An 18,073-nucleotide genomic window follows, 5' to 3' on the forward strand; every position below is an offset into this window, starting at 1 on the left:
ACCCCTTTAATTCATCTTGCTTGTTTATTTTCATTGCTATTTTAGTTTAGTAACCTTCTACATCAACCCAATTTGTGACACCCCTTAGACACCACTAGTTGCAATAGAAATCTCATTTCAACTCCCGTCCCTTGGGATCCGACCTTTACTTGCCTCTTTACTAATTGTAGAGTTGTTTGTGGAGCTATAAATTGTGTTTTGATTCGACCGTGACCAACGACCACATCTTAAATTGTGAACACTTAGCGGGATCGCATAAAAAATGGCGCCGTTGCCGGGGACGGTGTTTGTTTGATTTAGATTTCTTTTTATTGTTATTAGTTGTGTCTTTCTTCGCCTTGAGGAAGTAAAACTCCTCAAGGATTGTTCTAATTGTTTTCGAGTTGTTTGATATTTTGCATGTCTAGAAGGTTACAAGGTGATTTGTTACCTTTTGACCGTGAAATCGAAAGAACCTTGACGAACAATAGGAGAGTTGTTAGGAGGAATTTAAGAGGTATTAGTGAAGTTGTCCAACCCACTAGTGAGTTTGTCAATCCTTTCGCAATAGAAGGAGAAGAAAACCCATTACACAATACCCCACAAAATCCACCTATAATGCCAAAATTCTCGTCACACTCCGTACCCACCGAGGAGAATCTACCAAATGGTACTCCTACACTGCAACATCTAACCGGAAATTTTATTGCCAAGTCCGCCTTCATCCAATTAGTTGAGAGGAGCCAATTCGGGGCGATGCCTAGTGAGGACCCTCATTCTCATATGGAAACCTTTTGCGACTACTGTGATGCTATCTCTCAAACGGGCGTGACTCAAGACCAAATTAGATGGGTCTTATTTCCTTTTTCCTTAATCGGCACCGCGAAGCAATGGTTGAAGGGCCTTGATAAGGCCACCCTTGGAATAGATTCTTGGAAGAAGTTGGCTCTAGCTTTCTACAAAAAATTCTACCCACCGGAAAAGACTAACATGCTAAGAGCTCAAATTACGGGTTTTAAGCAAAGGGATGAAGAGTCTTTGTATGAAGCTTGGGAGCGGTTCAAGGGAATTTGTCGCTCATGTCCTCACCATGGACTTAGCGAATGGTTTTTGGTGCAACAATTTTGGAATGGTTTATATGAAGATTCTAGGAACATTCTCAATATGGGATCAAATGGAATGTTCACCGAAGTTGATGACAATCAAACATGGAACAAGATTGAGGAAATGGCGGTCCATAACTCACAATATAGTAGACCTCGCAAGGCTACTAGAGGAGGAAAGCATGAAGTGGACTCCGTTACTCAATTGGGTGCTCAACTTAGTGCTCACATTGACACAATCAACTTGAAGTTTGAACAAGCTATGGCTAGACTTGAGGAAAACTCAAAATCATCAAAGCATCATGTTAATGCCATGACGGCATCCTCATCAATCCCAAGTGGGATATGTGAGAATTGTGGAACTTTGGGACATGACCAAGGTGAATGTAGAGGAACAAATGAACAAGTGAATGCTTTCCAAGCATACAAGAGGGGTACCCCTTATTCCGACTTTTACAATGAAAACACCAAATTCCATCCAAATCTCTCATACAAAAGCCAAAATGTTCAAAACCCTCAAACAACATACACTCCACCACCCATGAGAAACCAAAATCAAAGACCCTTTTACAATCAAAACCAAGGTTACCAAAATCAAAATCCATACAATCACCAAAATGACCAAGGTTTTGATGTCCAAAAAGCGGTCCTCCAAATGCAAAAGAATCAACAAGAATTTTTCACTCAAATGCAAAAAGATAGCCAAGCAAAGGAAACCACCATCAACAACATTCTAGCTCACACCAAGATGTTGGAAACACAATTGACTCAACTAGCATCTTCAAGCTCACAAAGACAAAAGGGGCAATTACCACCTCAAAGTAATCCTCATAGACATGAAACGGTTAGTGCCATTCACTTGAGAAGTGGTACAAGGTATGAAGCACCGAAGAAGCAAGTTGAGGATGAAGTTGTGGAAGCTAGTGAAAAGGAAGAAATTGTGCAAAACTCCAAAGATGGAGAATCATCAAAAGAAGAAAGTTCAAAGAAAAATGAAGATAAGGCCAAGGAGAAGGAGCCCATTATGATTAGACTTCCTTTCCCAAGTCGTCAAGCCAAGCCCAAATTTGATGATCAACTTGGAAAGTTCATGGAAATTGTGAAGAATTTGGAAGTCTCAATTCCTTTCACGGAATTAATCAATCACGTTCCCTACCTATGCGAAATACATGAAAGATATCCTCACAAAGAAGAAGTCGATCCGGAAGCTTGAGACTATCGCCTTCACTAAGGTGAGTAGTGCAATACTTCAAGGGAGTTCACCTCCAAAGTTAAAGGATCCGGGAAGCTTCTCAATACCGTGTACCATTGGTGACACAACGATCAACAAAGCCTTATGTGATCTAGGGGCTAGTGTGAGTGTCATGCCGTACTCGGTAAGTAAAAGGTTGGGGATGGGAGAGCTTAAATGCACCAACATCACACTCCAAATAGCCGATAGATCGACGAAGACACCGTTAGGGATATGGGAAGATGTCCCCGTGCGAATTGGGAAGGTTTTCATCCCGGTGGACTTTGTCATTGTTGATATGGAGGAAGATTCCAACATTCCAATCATCCTAGGAAGACCTTTCCTACACACCGCCAGTGCGGTGATTGATGTGAAACATGGTGAGCTCACTCTAGAAGTGGGAGATGAAAGCATAACTTTTAATCTTGACAAGACCATGAGAGCTCCTCGTTTGCATGAGCCGTGTTTCATGATTGATCATTATAGCCGAAAGGATGAAAGGAAGAAATCGGAACTCCAATGGAAAAAGAAAGTTGAAGATGCTCCATTCAAAGAGCAAGTGAATTGTGACAAGGAGAGCTTGCAAAGCTCATCAAAATCAACCAAGGAAGAAGAGGACGGCCTCATTGGCCAAGAGAAGAAATTGGGAGAATTGTCTCCATCTAAGCAAGAGATTTTCAATGATCAACTCAATGAAGTTTGTGGTCTTTGGGACGACGAGTTTGAAGGGATTTTTAATCCCTACATTGGTAATGCCATCGATCAAGATCAACAACAAGGGCCAAGGTCTATTGAGAACCTCTACCATGATAATGAACAAGCTTTTGATTACTTCTTCAAGGTGTTGAGCAACATCAACAACACCTTGGACATGCCCCCTTGACATCTCATCAAGAATGAGAGTTTGGTGGAGTCCTCCCTAAACCACCACATGTAAATATTTCTAACTCCCTAACTTACATTTCAATTCTTGTATTGCATTTTTGTCATCTTTGGATTTTTATTTACTTTGATCAAAATAATTGACATGTTTGAGAGAAGTGAGGGAGGGACTAACGATTTCAATTGATGTGTAGTACTTTTAGCTTAGTGTGGGGATGGCAATTGCCTAGGCTATCCATGCCTTAGTAGTGCCCCCACAACGACGAACACAAGACTTGAAGAAAGAATGGAAGAACGGTATGGGAAATGCAGTGTGCACGGATGGAACTGAATCCGTGTACACAGGGGAAGAATCCGAGCGGATTCCTGAGAATCCGCCCGTCTTACAGAATCCGAGCGTATTGCAGAAAAGACGCACGTCCTGAACTGAGCTGAATTTTGAAAATTTCTTGACTGTGAGTGAATCCGCGCGTCCTGTGAAGAATCCGCCCGTCTTGAGGAATCCGTCCGTCTTGTAAGAAAGACGTCCGTCTTTGCAGCTGAGGAAAACAAGCAAAATTTTCTGGACTGAAATCCGTCCGTCTTCAAGCAAATCCGCTCGTCCCGTGTTCAGCAAATCCGAGCGGATTGTCACAAATCCTCCCGTCTTTAGGCGAGTTTTGCAAAGTTCAGAAAGAGCAGAATCCGCACGGATTGGGCAGAATCCGCACGGATTGCCCCTGCAGATTCGAAAATTTTGGTCTCTTTAAAACCCCTCCCACCTTCATTCATTCATTCATTCATTCATAAACACTACCCACAACATCAAAACCCTCATCCTCTCCATCACAAAAACAAAAACCCTCAACAACATTCACCAAATACAAATCAAACCATCCTTCCAACAACAAATTAATCACTCCTTCCTCAACAAAAATCAAAACCAAGCACAAAATCTTCAACCTTTGAGTCGATTTTTGATTTCATAAAGGCAAAGCCTTTCACCTTCAAATCGATTTGGGCATACTACAAATTGAAGATTTTTCATTCTTTACTTGGTTAGTTCATCAATGGCAAGGACTAAGGGAGCAACAAAGGCAACAAAGGCACCAAAGGCTAAGGCACTCTCACAAAGGCAAAAGGCTCTTCAAACAAAGAAAGCATTCGCTATGGTGGTAGCAACACCAAACTTGGAAGTGCAACAACAACAACAACCTTCTATGGGAGCAACAACACCTTCTACTCCGGTAATTGATCAACTTTTGCATTATCCGGAGGTAACTTTTATTTCCGATACCCATAGAAATACCTTTGTCAAGTTTGCTATGAAGTCATTACAATCCACCAAATTCATATGTGAAGATACCTTAGAAAAATTGGGTGTTCTTGAACAAACAAAAGCCTTTTTCAATGCCATGGGGTTGAAGAAATTGTTTGAAACAAGGGAATTGACATACCCCTCCCTTACCTTGGAATTTTTAAGTTCCTTGAAAGTCACCAAAGTTGAGAATAGGGAGAATATCAAGTTTCGTCTAGCTAATGTTAGTAGACGCATTACCTTTAGGGAATTGGGTGAAATTTTGGGTCTTAGTGATGAACCGAGTTATTTTAAGAGTTATGGAAAGTATGACCCCGAACCTCTTTGGGAGGCAATCTCCGGGAAGAAATTTGAGGATTTTCATGCGAGTCGTGCTCTTTTGGTCCACCATCCGGGCATAAGAGTATGGCACAAGGTCGTGGGTAACACCATAATTGCTAGGAAAGATACCAACCATTTCACAAGACTTGATTTTATTCTCCTTGAATCGGCTTTGAATATCGGAAGAGTGCACACCAAGCCTTACAATTCTTTGAGGCTCTTGGTAGATAGATGGCTCAACATCGATTGTGGGAAGAAGGGCACGACCGTTATTGTCAATGGCGGCCTAGTCACACTCCTATCTAAGCACTTTGATCCTAACTTCAATAAGGATAACAAGTACAAAGCAAAGGAGGGTGGCCATCTTGTTGATATGCATACTATGATTCACAAGTTCAAGTGGGTTGCCATAACCCCCTTGACACTAAGTATGGATGGCTCACTAGTGAAGCTAGATCGTTCACCTTGCCTTCAAAGATTTGCCGTCTAAGCGTCCACCGGACCAATTATCTACTTCCCCTTTCCAAAGAAGCCGAGTATATAATTCAACAACAAAAGGGTGATCTTGAAATGCCCTCCTCTTCCATTGTCATACCACCTTACCCCTTTAAGTATGAAGAGTTCAAGCCGGAAGGAGTTGAAGTTGGGAAAGACTATGTGACTCTTCTCATGCAAGCAAGGCACAAGCAAGCCTATGAAGATCGGAAAAATGCCTACTTGGCTCAATATCCACCCCTCCTACATTTAGCTAGGCAAGGACTACTTGATCCATCTTGTCCTTTGCCTAGTTGGGCGGATAGAGAAGTCTTATTTCCGGGTGCATCTAGGGTCGTTATGGGTGACAATGAGGTTGTTGGAAATGATGAGGAAGTTGATGATAATATTGAGGAAGAAGCAAGTGAAGGAGAAAAGGATGGTGAAGATGATGATGAGGAAGATGAGGAAGAAAGTGAAGAAGCAAATCACAAGGAAAGTGGCAATGTGACCACTTCTCATGAGGGAAGTGATGGTGATAGCATGATGGAAGATTAGCAAGCCTTGGAGACTCCTACACTCTCATGGTTTGTCTATTTCTCTCTTTGTATTTTATTTTGATCATTGTTGGAGTAGTCCTAGCCTCATTAGAGGACTCACACCTCGGTACCATTGAGGTGTTCTCATTCTATTGTTCCCGTTTTCAAAATCCAAAATGACAAATTAGTTTCATGCATAGCATAGTGTGTGCATGAACTATATCCATCCTTGGACATTAGCAATAGTGTCTCACTCGGTTTGGGGAAGTTAATGCATACGCAACGGGAGGTAATCTAAATTATCCTCTCCGTCATAACAAAAACCATGCATCATGTAGTGTAGCTTAGTATAGATTGCATTTAGTATAGAAATCATGCATCATCTTTGCATAGTTTCCATCATTTTGGCCATTGAGGACAATGCCCATATTAGTGTGGGGATGGGAATTCTAACATTTAACTCTTATTCAAAAATCCAAAAAAATTGAAAAATTTCAAAAATCATAAAAATTTGAAAATTGAAAACCCAAAAACATGTTTATTTCCTTTTGTAGTCTTGTATATATTGTCTTGTATATATTATGTTTGTTCTATCCTTGTTCACATTGATTGACTACGCCACATCCGAGACATGAGGATATTGAAGACCGCATGGTATGATCTTTCCAATCTCCTTTTTTCTCTTTATGTTAATGACTATGTGGCTTTATTTTGATTGATGCGGTATAACAATGTGAATTTAGGACTTGTATTTAGTTTATATGTCATATTAGTTGATAGAATCACTTGCATTAGGATGTTTATATTAGTTGCATCATGGCATGTAGTTGCATGTTAGAAATGTTTTGAAAAATGCCTATTTAGGAACTTTGACAAGAGCAACTAACCCATTATAAATACTTGTTCAACTTAAGACTTTGCCTACTAGAATGGTTGTAAAACACCCTAGATAGTGTCATACTAGTGTCTTTTGACCCATGACCCAAGGCCTAGTCAAGGGTTTGCATGTGAGTCACCTATCCAACCCCGTGATGCGATGTGGACTTGGTTAACTTGTCTAGGTGACCTTGTTTGACCTTGTGGTAAGGCAACCCAAAAATATTTTCTATCAATAAGCTTGAAGTGCTCATTCCAAAGAAATTTTGTCATGTGGAAGTAATGTAATGCCAAGGAAACCTCAAATGTTATGAATTGTTAAAAGTTGAGAAATTTAAGTTGTTTTGATGGAGGCGTACCACTTCGATGTGCTTTGGTGCGGGATCCATTGAATTGGGCCCCCATACGGTTGTGAATTCGGCCGCCCAGAGACAGAGTGACTATCACCCCGAAAAGCTATTGTCTAGAGGTTAAACGGTTGCCTAATAAGCGATTGGCGAAAGCAATGGACACTAGCCCGGAAGGGACAAACCCCATCTTAAATTTTTGAAATGTGAAAGTGAAATGAGGACAATTTTGAATACTAGTCATATCCACCCGTTATGAATAAAGATTTGAGCATTTCATTCCCAAAAAGCCTTTTGTCAAGCCACTTGGTCGAGCTTGGGACGATCCATGACCTTTACTTTTGTAGAGAATTCGAGACTTGTCATTTCATATGCTACTAGCATCATAGGGATCATCATTCCGCCACCATCCGATCGCTCTTGACGAAAGCATTTGGAAATTGAGGATGAAAGTAGTCTAGTTTAACACCATTTGGAGGTGATTTAGTGCCATCCTCTTAGACATAGTAATTTGTTGAACTAGTATTTGTGAAGGATTACATGCTCTTAAATTTGTTCCTCTTTAGTGCCTCCGCCACTTGATGAGGGAGTGGCTATTCTTTTTGTAGATGCATCCATTATGTGTTTTTGTGTGCTTAATGTTTGGATGTGTCGCCATTTTGGCAAGACCCACCTTGCTTTGCAAGAAGGCATCCTACCTCATGGTTGTCTTATTGTGAGTTGAAGGGGCGGAGTGAGACCCGCTAATTGTCTCATATCGGCTATATTATTAGGATAGGTTAGTATTGGTCCTAGTCTTTGTCACCTCTTTACTCGGGACGAGCAAAGGTTCGGTTTGGGGATATTTGATGTGACCATAATTGGCGCATATTTAGCCCCCGAATTAGCCTTGTTCCCGTGCTTTTTAGTGCTTATTTGGGTCATTTCTTATCTTTAGTTCTTTGTTTTGTATATTCTTTGAGATTTTGATCCCTTGGTAGGAAAGGAGTAAGAATCTTGCATTTTCATGGCAAAACGAGACTAAATTGATCGAATTCAATGACCAAGCATCAAGGAGAGACAAGATTAGAAGGCCTTTGTACATATCATAGTAGAAGAGCAATGTTGAGAAAAGATCCTTGAGTCCCCAAGGAAATCCCCAAGGAATTTATGAAGAAAAGGGAAGAAAAGAAGAAGATTTGTTGCTGATTGACAATCCGAGCGGATTGTCACCAATCCGTCCGTCCCGCAGCAGCACAATCCGAGCGGCTATGCCACAATCCGCTCGGATTCCCCCTCCACAATCCGCCCGGATTCCCCTGAATCCGCTCGGATTCCCCTGAATCCGCTCGGATTCCAAAGCCAGAATCCGCCCGTCCCGACCCTATTCCGCACGGATTCTAGCACAGCACGGATTGTCTTCTCCAAGCTACGAAGAAAGAAGCCCTTCTCTCAGAAAATACCGGCTCTTTCTTGCTCAACTTAAAAAGTGTAATTACTAGTTTAGCCCTTAGTTAACCCTAATGCATCCTCCCTAATTTCCACTATAAATACCCCATTACTCTAATTAGAGGAGCATGTTCTTCTTATCAATAATTAGTGTAGTTAATATCAATCAAATCTCTCTTTAAGATTGTAATCAAGTATTAATCAAGTTTTAATCCAAGTTTTAGTTCTTCAATCTCTCTTTTGTTCATCCTTTATTTTGGGTAATTGAAGATTATTTTGGGTTATTGTTGGGAGATTGACAACCTCTCAATCAAGCATTCAAGTACTTCTTTTATCTTTGCTTTATTATTGGAATCATTAGTAGGTATAATCTCTTAATCCCTTTTTAATTATTGTTAATTACTTTCATTTATTCATCATGTTTCATATTGTTGGTATGATTGACAACCTTGCTAGCATGATCAACATGATAATGAGTGAGTAGTCTCTTAGCTAGGGTTAATAGGTGATTAGGGGAAACCAACATGCGGAATGATTCATACTTAAATTAATATGCTTTCATGTTTTATTTGCTTGCTTGTTTTGATCTCAACTCATGCACATGTTATATTTGATGAAATGCTAAGCCTATGAATCCTTGCATTTACTATCATCTTCTATCTTTTCAATGAGACTTGTAAGACATAACCTAACTTGAGTCTCATTAGACCATGCATGTTGTTGAGTAGGGAAGATTAAGTCGACTTGTAGGTGTTGTACAATCTAATCGATTCGGCTCCGGGACCCAAACTTTCCTAGGATTGTAAGATATAACCCAACTCAATCCATCACAACAATAATTGCTTGCTTATAATTTGAGAACATGTTTGTATGATCATATCCCATGATTCCCCTATGACCCCATGACACCCTAGTGCCTTTAATCAATTGTATACACCCCTTTAATTCATCTTGCTTGTTTATTTTCATTGCTATTTTAGTTTAGTAACCTTCTACATCAACCCAATTTGTGACACCCCTTAGACACCACTAGTTGCAATAGAAATCTCATTTCAATACCCGTCCCTTGGGATCCGACCTTTACTTGCCTCTTTACTAATTGTAGAGTTGTTTGTGGAGCTATAAATTGTGTTTTGATTCGACCGTGACCAACGACCACATCTTAAATTGTGAACACTTAGCGGGATCGCATCATTGGTGCACAGGGAGCAAGTTAGCCAGGTTTTGGATGCCGAGATTGTTACGGAACCAAGAGAATATTTAGGCTTACCTGCTATCATTGGGAGGGAAAAAAACGCAGCCTTTAATCCGTTAAAAGAGAGGATTTGGAAGAAAATAAAGGGTTGGAAGGAGAAATATCTCTCATTTTTGGGTAGAGAATCCTTTTGAAGGCGGTTGCCCAAGCGATTCCTACCTATACTATGGGACTGTTTAAACTTCCTAAGACCCTGTGTACGTCGATTAATGGTTTGATGGCGAAGTTTTGGTGGGGGTTGATGTGACCATAATTAGCGCATATTTAGCCCCCGAATTAGCCTTGTTCCCATGCTTTTTAGTGCATATTTGGGTCATTTCTTATCTTTACTTCTTTGTTTTGCATATTCTTTGAGATTTTGATCCCTTGGTAGGAAAGGAGTAAGAATCTTGCATTTTCATGGCAAAACGAGACTAAATTGATCGAATTCAATGACCAAGCATCAAGGAGAGACAAGATTAGAAGGCCTTTGTACATATTATAGTAGAAGAGCAATGTTGAGAAAGGATCCTTGAGTCCCCAAGGAAATCCCCAAGGAATTTATGAAGAAAAGGGAAGAAAAGAAGAAGATGTCTTGCTGAGTGACAATCCGTGCGGATTGTCCTCAATCCGGCCGTCCCCCAGCTGCACAATCCGTGCGGCTTTCCTCTAATCCGCTCGGATTCCACCTCCACAATCCGCCCGGATTTCCTCGAATCCGCTCGGACCCCATCGCCAGAATCCGCCCGTCCTGACCTTATTCCGCCCGATTCCAAAGACAAATGATTTCCTCTTCTCCAAGTTAAAAAGAAAGAAGCCTTTCCTTCGAAAAATACCGGCTCCTCCTTGCTCAATCTAAAAAGTGTAATTACTAGTTTAGCCCTTAGTTAACCCTAATGCATCCTCCCTAATTTCCACTATAAATACCCCATTAGTCTAATTAGAGGAGCATGTTCTTCTTATCAATAATTAGAGTAGTTAATATCAATCAAATCTCTCTTTAGTATTGTAATCAACAATTAATCAAGTTCTAATACAAGTTTTATTTCCTTAATCTCTCTTTTGTTCATCCTTTATTTTGGGTAATTGAAGATTATTTGGGTTATTGTTGGGAGATTGACAACCTCTCAATCAAGCATTCAAGTACTTCTTTTATCTTTGCTTTATTATTGGAATCATTAGTAGGTATAATTCTCTTAATCCCTTTTAATTATTGTTAATTACTTTCATTTATTCATCATGTTTCATATTGTTGGTATGATTGACAACCTTGCTAGCATGATCAACATGATAATGAGTGAGTAGTCTCTTAGCTAGGGTTAAATGGGTGATTAGGGGAAACCAACATGGGGAATGATTCATGCTTAAATTAATATGCTTTCATGTTTTATTTGCTTGCTTGTTTTGATCTCAACTCATGCACATGTTATATTTGATGAAATGCTAAGCCTATGAATCCTTGCATTTACTATCATCTTCTATCTTTTCAATGAGACTTGTAAGACATAACCCAACTCGAGTCTCATTAGACCATGCATGTTGTTGAGTAGGGAAGATTAAGTCGACTTGTAGGTGTTGTACAATCTAATCGATTCGGCTCCGGGACCCAAACTTTCCTAGGATTGTAAGATATAACCCAACTCAATCCATCACAACAATAATTGCTTGCTTATAATTTGAGAACATGTTTGTATGATCAATTCCCATGATTCCCCTATGATCCCATGACACCCTAGTGCTTTTTAATCAATTGTTTACACCCCTTTAATTCATCTTGCTTGTTTATTTTCATTGCTATTTTAGTTTAGTGACCTTCTACACCAACCCAATTTGTGACACCCCTTAGACACCACTAGTTGCAATAGAAATCTCATTTCAATACCCGTCCCTTGGGATCCGACCTTTACTTGCCTCTTTACTAATTGTAGAGTTGTTTGTGAAGCTATAAATTGTGTTTTGATTCGGACGTGACCCAGCGACCACACCTTTAATTGTGAACACGAAACGGACCGATCAAAAATGGCACCGTTGCCGGGGACGGTGTTTGTTTGATTTAGATTTCCTTTTTATTGTTATTAGTTGTGTCTTTCTTCGCCTTGGGGAAGTAAAACCCCTCAAGGTTTGCTCTAATCATTTTCAAGTTGTTTGATATTTTGCGAGATGGATTTCATAGATTGTTTTGTAGAGGACCACTTGAGTATACCTTACTTCAAGGATCCCATGCAAGCATTGGAAGCCTTGGAAGCAAGTGAGGCTAAGAGCATGTATTGGGAGTTGGAGGTGGATCTCTTTGAGGCCGCTCTAGCTAACAAGAAACTTACTCGTGCACAATACGAATTAGTGCATAATATTCTAGTGGAAGCATGTCAACCCATAGAGGATGAGCAATCCATCCTAGAGGATATTTTACAAGCTCAAGAGCAAGAGGAATCCGTCATGGAATTTGAATATGATGAGGTTGATGAAAGTGAAGTTGAGTATGCTATGAGAATGGAATGTCTAATGGAGATGGAGCAAATTCTCAACGAAACTTCAAAGGAGGAGAGTGAGGTACAAACTCCTACTTTGAAACCCCTTCCCCCAAATTTGAAATATGCTTACCTTGATGAATCAAAGACCAAACCCGTGATTTTTAATGATAGACTTGATGATGACCAATTGGGAAAATTGCTTGATGTGTTGAAACAACGTGAGAAGGCTATAGGTTATAGTCTAGATGACCTTAAGGGGATAAGTCCCAACTTTTGCATGCATAGAATTCATCTAGAGGAAGACCATAGACCTACCATTCAACCCCAAAGAAGATTGAACCCCCACATGCAAGAAGTTGTCAAAGGAGAAGTCATGAAATTACTTGATGCGGGAATCATATATCCCATATCGGATTCTTTGTGGGTTAGCCCCGTCCAAGTGGTACCTAAGAAAGGAGGTACTACGGTAGTGACAAATGAAAAGAATGAATTAATACCCACAAGAATGATCACCGGTTGGCGTATGTGCATTGACTACCGGAAATTAAACTCCGCAACAAGAAAGGATCACTTCCCCTTACCATTCATTGACCAAATGCTTGAGAGGTTAGCCTCCAACAAATTCTTTTGTTACCTTGACGGGTATTCGGGATTCTTCCAAATCCCTATAAACCCGGATGGCCAACATAAGACCACCTTCACATGCCCTTATGGCACTTTTGCATATAGGAGGATGCCTTTTGGTTTATGTAATGCCCCCGCCACTTTCCAAAGATGCATGATGAGTGTCTTCTCCGATTACCTAGAGACCATAATGGAAGTTTTTATGGACGATTTTAGTGTTTATGGAAAGGACTTTGACTCATGTTTGCATAATCTTTCTCTTGTGTTGCAAAAGTGTGAAGATGTTAGTCTTGTTTTAAATTGGGAAAAGTGTCACTTCATGGTCAATGAAGGAATTGTCTTAGGTCATTTGATTTCGAAAAAGGGCATCGAGGTCGATAAAGCTAAAGTTGAGGTGATAGAGAAACTCCTACCTCCCGTGAATGTTAGAGGGGTGAGAAGTTTTCTCGGTCACGCGGGTTTCTATCGTCGTTTCATAAAGGATTTTTCAAAAATAGCGAAACCTCTCACTCAACTTTTGCTTAAAGATGCCCAATTCCTCTTCACTAATGAGTGTGTTGAAGCTTTTAATAGGATCAAAGAAGCACTAATCTCGGCACCAATCATCCAACCCCTGAATTGGGAGTTACCTTTCGAGATTATGTGTGACGCTAGCAACTACGCCGTTGGAGCGGTTCTTGGCCAACGGGTAGGGAGAGCTCTTCACGCCATCTATTACATAAGCAAGACCCTCGACCCCTCCCAAGTGAATTATGACACAACCGAAAAGGAGCTTCTTGCCATTGTATATGCTTTGGATAAATTCCGTTCCTACTTACTTGGATCCAAGGTGATTGTATTTTCGGATCACCGTGCTCTCCGACACCTCTTGATAAATAAGGAGGCAAAACCAAGATTGTTGAGATGGATTTTGCTTCTTCAAGAATTTGACTTGGAAATAAGAGACAAGAAAGGAGCCGAGAATGTAGTGGCGGATCACTTGTCAAGGATCCGGTTTCATGATGAAAATGGAGAAACCCCGATCAATGACTCATTTCCCGACGATATTTTGATGGCTATTCAAACACAACTTGAGAGGCACATCACCCCATGGTTTGCCGATTATGCCAATTATATTGTTGGAAAGGTACTCCCTCCAAATTTGAACCACAACCAAAGGAAGAGATTCCTATTCGAAGTGAAGAGGTACTTTTGGGATGACCCAAACCTCTACAAGGAGTGTAGTGATGGGCTCTACCGGAGACGCATCCCTCAATGGGAAATCCAAGGAATCTTGGAAGGATGTCATTCATCACCCTACGGTGGGCACCATGGAGCAAGGAGAATCGTTGCAAAAATTCTCCAATCGGGCTTCTATTGGCCTACAATGTTTCAAGATACAAGAGAATGCATCATTCATTGTGATGCTTGTCAAAGAACGGAGAATATCTCTTGGAGGAACGAAATGCCACAAAGGGGCATTCTAGAGGTGGAGATCTTCGATGTTTGGGGAATCGACTACCAAGGGCCCTTTGTGACATCCAATGGGAATAAATACATCCTTGTGGCCGTAGATTATGTCTCAAAGTGGGTGGAGGCAATTGCCACCCCAAATGATGATGCAAAAACGGTCACCAAGCTTTTCAAGAAGATAATTTTCCCAAGATTTGGAGTTCCTAGAGCGATCATTAGTGATGGAGGAACGCATTTCCATGAGAAAAAACTTGCATCCCTTTTGACCAAATATGGTGTCCAACATAGAACCGGCTTGGGATATCATCCTCAAACAAGCGGTCAAGTTGAAATTTCAAATAGAGAGATCAAGCAAATCCTTGAAAAAGTTGTGAACAAGACTCGGAAAGATTGGAGCACAAAGCTTGATGATGCTCTTTGGGCTTATAGGACGGCCTATAAGACTCCCATAGGAGCCTCCCCCTACAAGCTTGTCTATGGAAAAGCATGTTATTTGCCAATCGAATTGGAGTACAAAGCTTATTGGGCAATCCGAGCACTTAATCTTGATCTCAAATTGAGCGGTCAAAGGAGGATGATTCAAATCCAAGAGTTGGAGGAGTTCCGACTACAATCCTATGAGAATGCAAAGATTTACAAAGAAAGAACAAAATTGCTTCATGATAAGAGAATTAGACAAAAGGCCTTGCACAAGGGAGACAAAGTCCTTCTATTCAATTCCCGCTATCGACTATTTCCGGGAAAATTGAACTCTATATGGATGGGTCCCTATGTGATAACCGAAGTTAGAAAATATGGAGATTTCGAACTCAAGGCGGAAGATGGAAGCAAGTTCAAGGTAAATGGTCAAAGGTTGAAGCCATACTATGAAGGAGCGTTTGTTGGAGAGGTCGAGGCTACCTACCTCGGGCCTCCTTCCCCTTGATAGGACCATCTAAGGGAGAGTTTGGTGGAATCCTCCCTAAACCACCACATGTAAATATACTAACCCTCTAACTTGTATTTATTGCATTTGTTTTAATAAAAAGCATGAACTCTTTTCATGAGCTTAAGTGAGGGAGGGTTACTAATGAATTTTGAATGAAGGAAGGAACGAATTCTCAAGTGTGGGGACGCATCTAAGAGAGGAGAAGAAGTCAAAACTCGCAGCCTGAATCCGTGCGGATTCCCTGGAATCCGGCCGGCTTGCTGGAATCCGGGCGTTCTGAGGAGAAACCGTCTGTCTAGCTACGCTGAAAATTTGAAGATTTTTGGACTGAGGTTGAATCCGAGCGTCCAAAGAGGAAAAACGCCCGTCTTGTAGAATCCGGCCGGATTTGAAGAAAGACGCCCGTCTTTCTACCTGTGCATTTCAAAGAAAATATCTGTAGAAGAATCCGTCCATCTTCAGAAGAAGACGCCCGTCCCATCATAAAAGAATCCGAGCGTTTTATGCTCGGGACGCCCGTCTCTGAGGTGTCAAATTTTGGAAATTCTCGCTGTGACAGAATCCGGGCGTATTGCCCAGAATCCGCCCGTCCCGAGAAGCACGAATCCGAGCGTCTTCAGCTCGAATCCGCTCGTCTTCTCACGGTGTTTTGACCCGACTTTTCCCTAATTAAAATACACCCCACCACTCATACAGTGACACATCACTACTCCTTCCAATTGCACTATAAAACCCACCTCCTTATGACTCCCATACATATCCAAATCACTCTCTTTACCCACAAAATCAAAAAGCCCCAATTTTCTAGGGTTTCCAACACTAAATCAACAAGGAACATCCTTACCCTTTCACAAATCAAAAGAACCCAACAAAAGAATCAAGAATGGCACCAAGGAGATCCTCTTTTAGGAGTGCGAGAAGACCAAGGATGATGGGAAGTTCTTCTACCTCCCATCTCAACACCATTAGAAGGGAACATGAAGAGATTGTAGATCTCACAAGGCTTGATGATTTCTCAAATGTGGAATTCCTCAATGATGTGCAGAGATTAGTCTTCCACCGGCTTCTAAATAAGAATATTCTTCCCACTAAATTTTTATGTCATGCTACCTTGAGAAAACTTAGGATTTATCACCAAGTGGAAGCTCTCTTTGAGGTTTTTGGTCTTTCAACCCTTTTTCGCATGTATGAACCAACCTATCGGTCCCTTGTGCTTGAATGCTTGAGCTTTTTGAAGATTAGAACCTTGAACAAAGTGATATGCATAGAGTTTAGGTTGGAGAATGTTTCTAGGATGATGACCCTTGTAGAATTCGCAAATGTGTTTGGACTTGATGTTTCGCCTACCCGAACATCGAAACCCAAAAAGTATAGTGTTGCACCTTTGTGGAGGGCCATGACGGGCCGGGATTTCATTCTTACCAAGGAATGTCTTGCTTTTCATATCCAAAACCCGATCTTGAGGCTTACATATCGATTTCTTTCGGGCACTCTACTTGCCCGCCGAGATCCGGCCATCGTGAACCAATTAGACCTTGTGTTTATGGAATCTTACCTCAACATTCAAAGGAGAGATGGGTATCACTTCAATGCACCTCTAGTTTTGCTAGAGAAATGGGCAAAGTTTAGAAATGGGGACGATGATGGAATGAAGCACATAGTGAATGGAGGACTCATAACTAGACTTGCAAACCACTTCAACCCAAGGTTCAATGAGAACAATGAGTACACTCCACTTACGGGGAGCACGAGAATTAATGAAGATCTCCTTCTCGTCCAACACCATTGGATAACCCTTGAGGGGGTCGATAAGCGGATAAAGTGGTTGACAAAAGGAAGCAATCCGATTTATCTCTCAATGACCGATCTACCACGGGTCTCCCCAAGAAGAGGAAACTTGTCTCCAATGCCCTCCTACCTCATCCCAAGTCGAACAAGGCAAGCACCACCACCCCAAAATCCACCACCACAACAACAAGAACAACAAACCCAAAATGAGAAGATAAAAGTGCCTCACTACCCCTTTCCCTACCAACCGTATAACCATCCAAATCCCTTCATCCTCCCCCGTGACGACTTTGTCACGGGAATCTTATAAGATCTACACTACCGTCAATACGAGACCTCCGTGGACACTTACTATGCTCTTTACCCCCAATACCATGAGATGGTTCGAAAAGGACGGATTAGTGAGGAAGGAGCTTTCCCCTCATGGGCTCAAATGGATTTGCTCTTCCCCAACTCGGAGAGAGCTAATGAAGGGGCGAACGGTAGACAAGAGGGGGAGAGTGGCAATTCTTGTGGAGGTTACACGGTGGAACTTGAGAGTGAGGAAGACGAATTCATGGACCCAAGTTTGAGTGATGCTTCAAAGGATATTTGGGATAGCGATATAGAGGGAGATGATGCCGATGTCTAGAAGACTACTTCATCACTAGGTGGAGCGGGCAAGAGGCACCCACCTAAGTTCAAGTGAAGTTTTCTCATCTCTCCTCTTTATTTTTCAAAGTTTCATGAAAAGAAGTTTGTGTCTTGTTACCTTGTATTTTCATTAATTTTGATCATTGTTGGAGTAGTCCTAGCACCATAAAGGACTCACACCTCGGTACCATTGAGGTGTTCTCATTTTATTGTTCCCATTTTCAAAATCCAAAATGACAAATTAGTTTCATGCATTGCATAGTGTGTGCATGAACTACACCCATTCTTGGACATTAGCAATAGTGTCTCACTCGGTTTGGGGAAGTTAATGCATACACAACGGGAGGTAATCTAAATTATCCTCTCCGTCGTAACAAAAACCATGCATCATGTAGTGTAGCTTAGTGTAGATTGCATTTAGTGTAGAAATCATGCATCATCTTTGCATAATTTCCATCATTTTGGC

General features: G+C 41.1%; 1 non-coding gene across 1 annotated transcript; it reads right to left on the reverse strand.

Moving 5' to 3' along the window:
- Positions 1-969: 969 nt before the first annotated feature.
- Positions 970-1,076, reverse strand: LOC141658023 (small nucleolar RNA R71). The gene has a single exon (XR_012548934.1). It is a non-coding gene; the product is annotated as a small nucleolar RNA R71 (small nucleolar RNA).
- Positions 1,077-18,073: the final 16,997 nt, after the last annotated feature.

Source organism: Silene latifolia, chromosome 5 (genome assembly GCF_048544455.1).
Source record: "Silene latifolia isolate original U9 population chromosome 5, ASM4854445v1, whole genome shotgun sequence".
Taxonomy (NCBI): Eukaryota; Viridiplantae; Streptophyta; class Magnoliopsida; order Caryophyllales; family Caryophyllaceae; genus Silene; species Silene latifolia.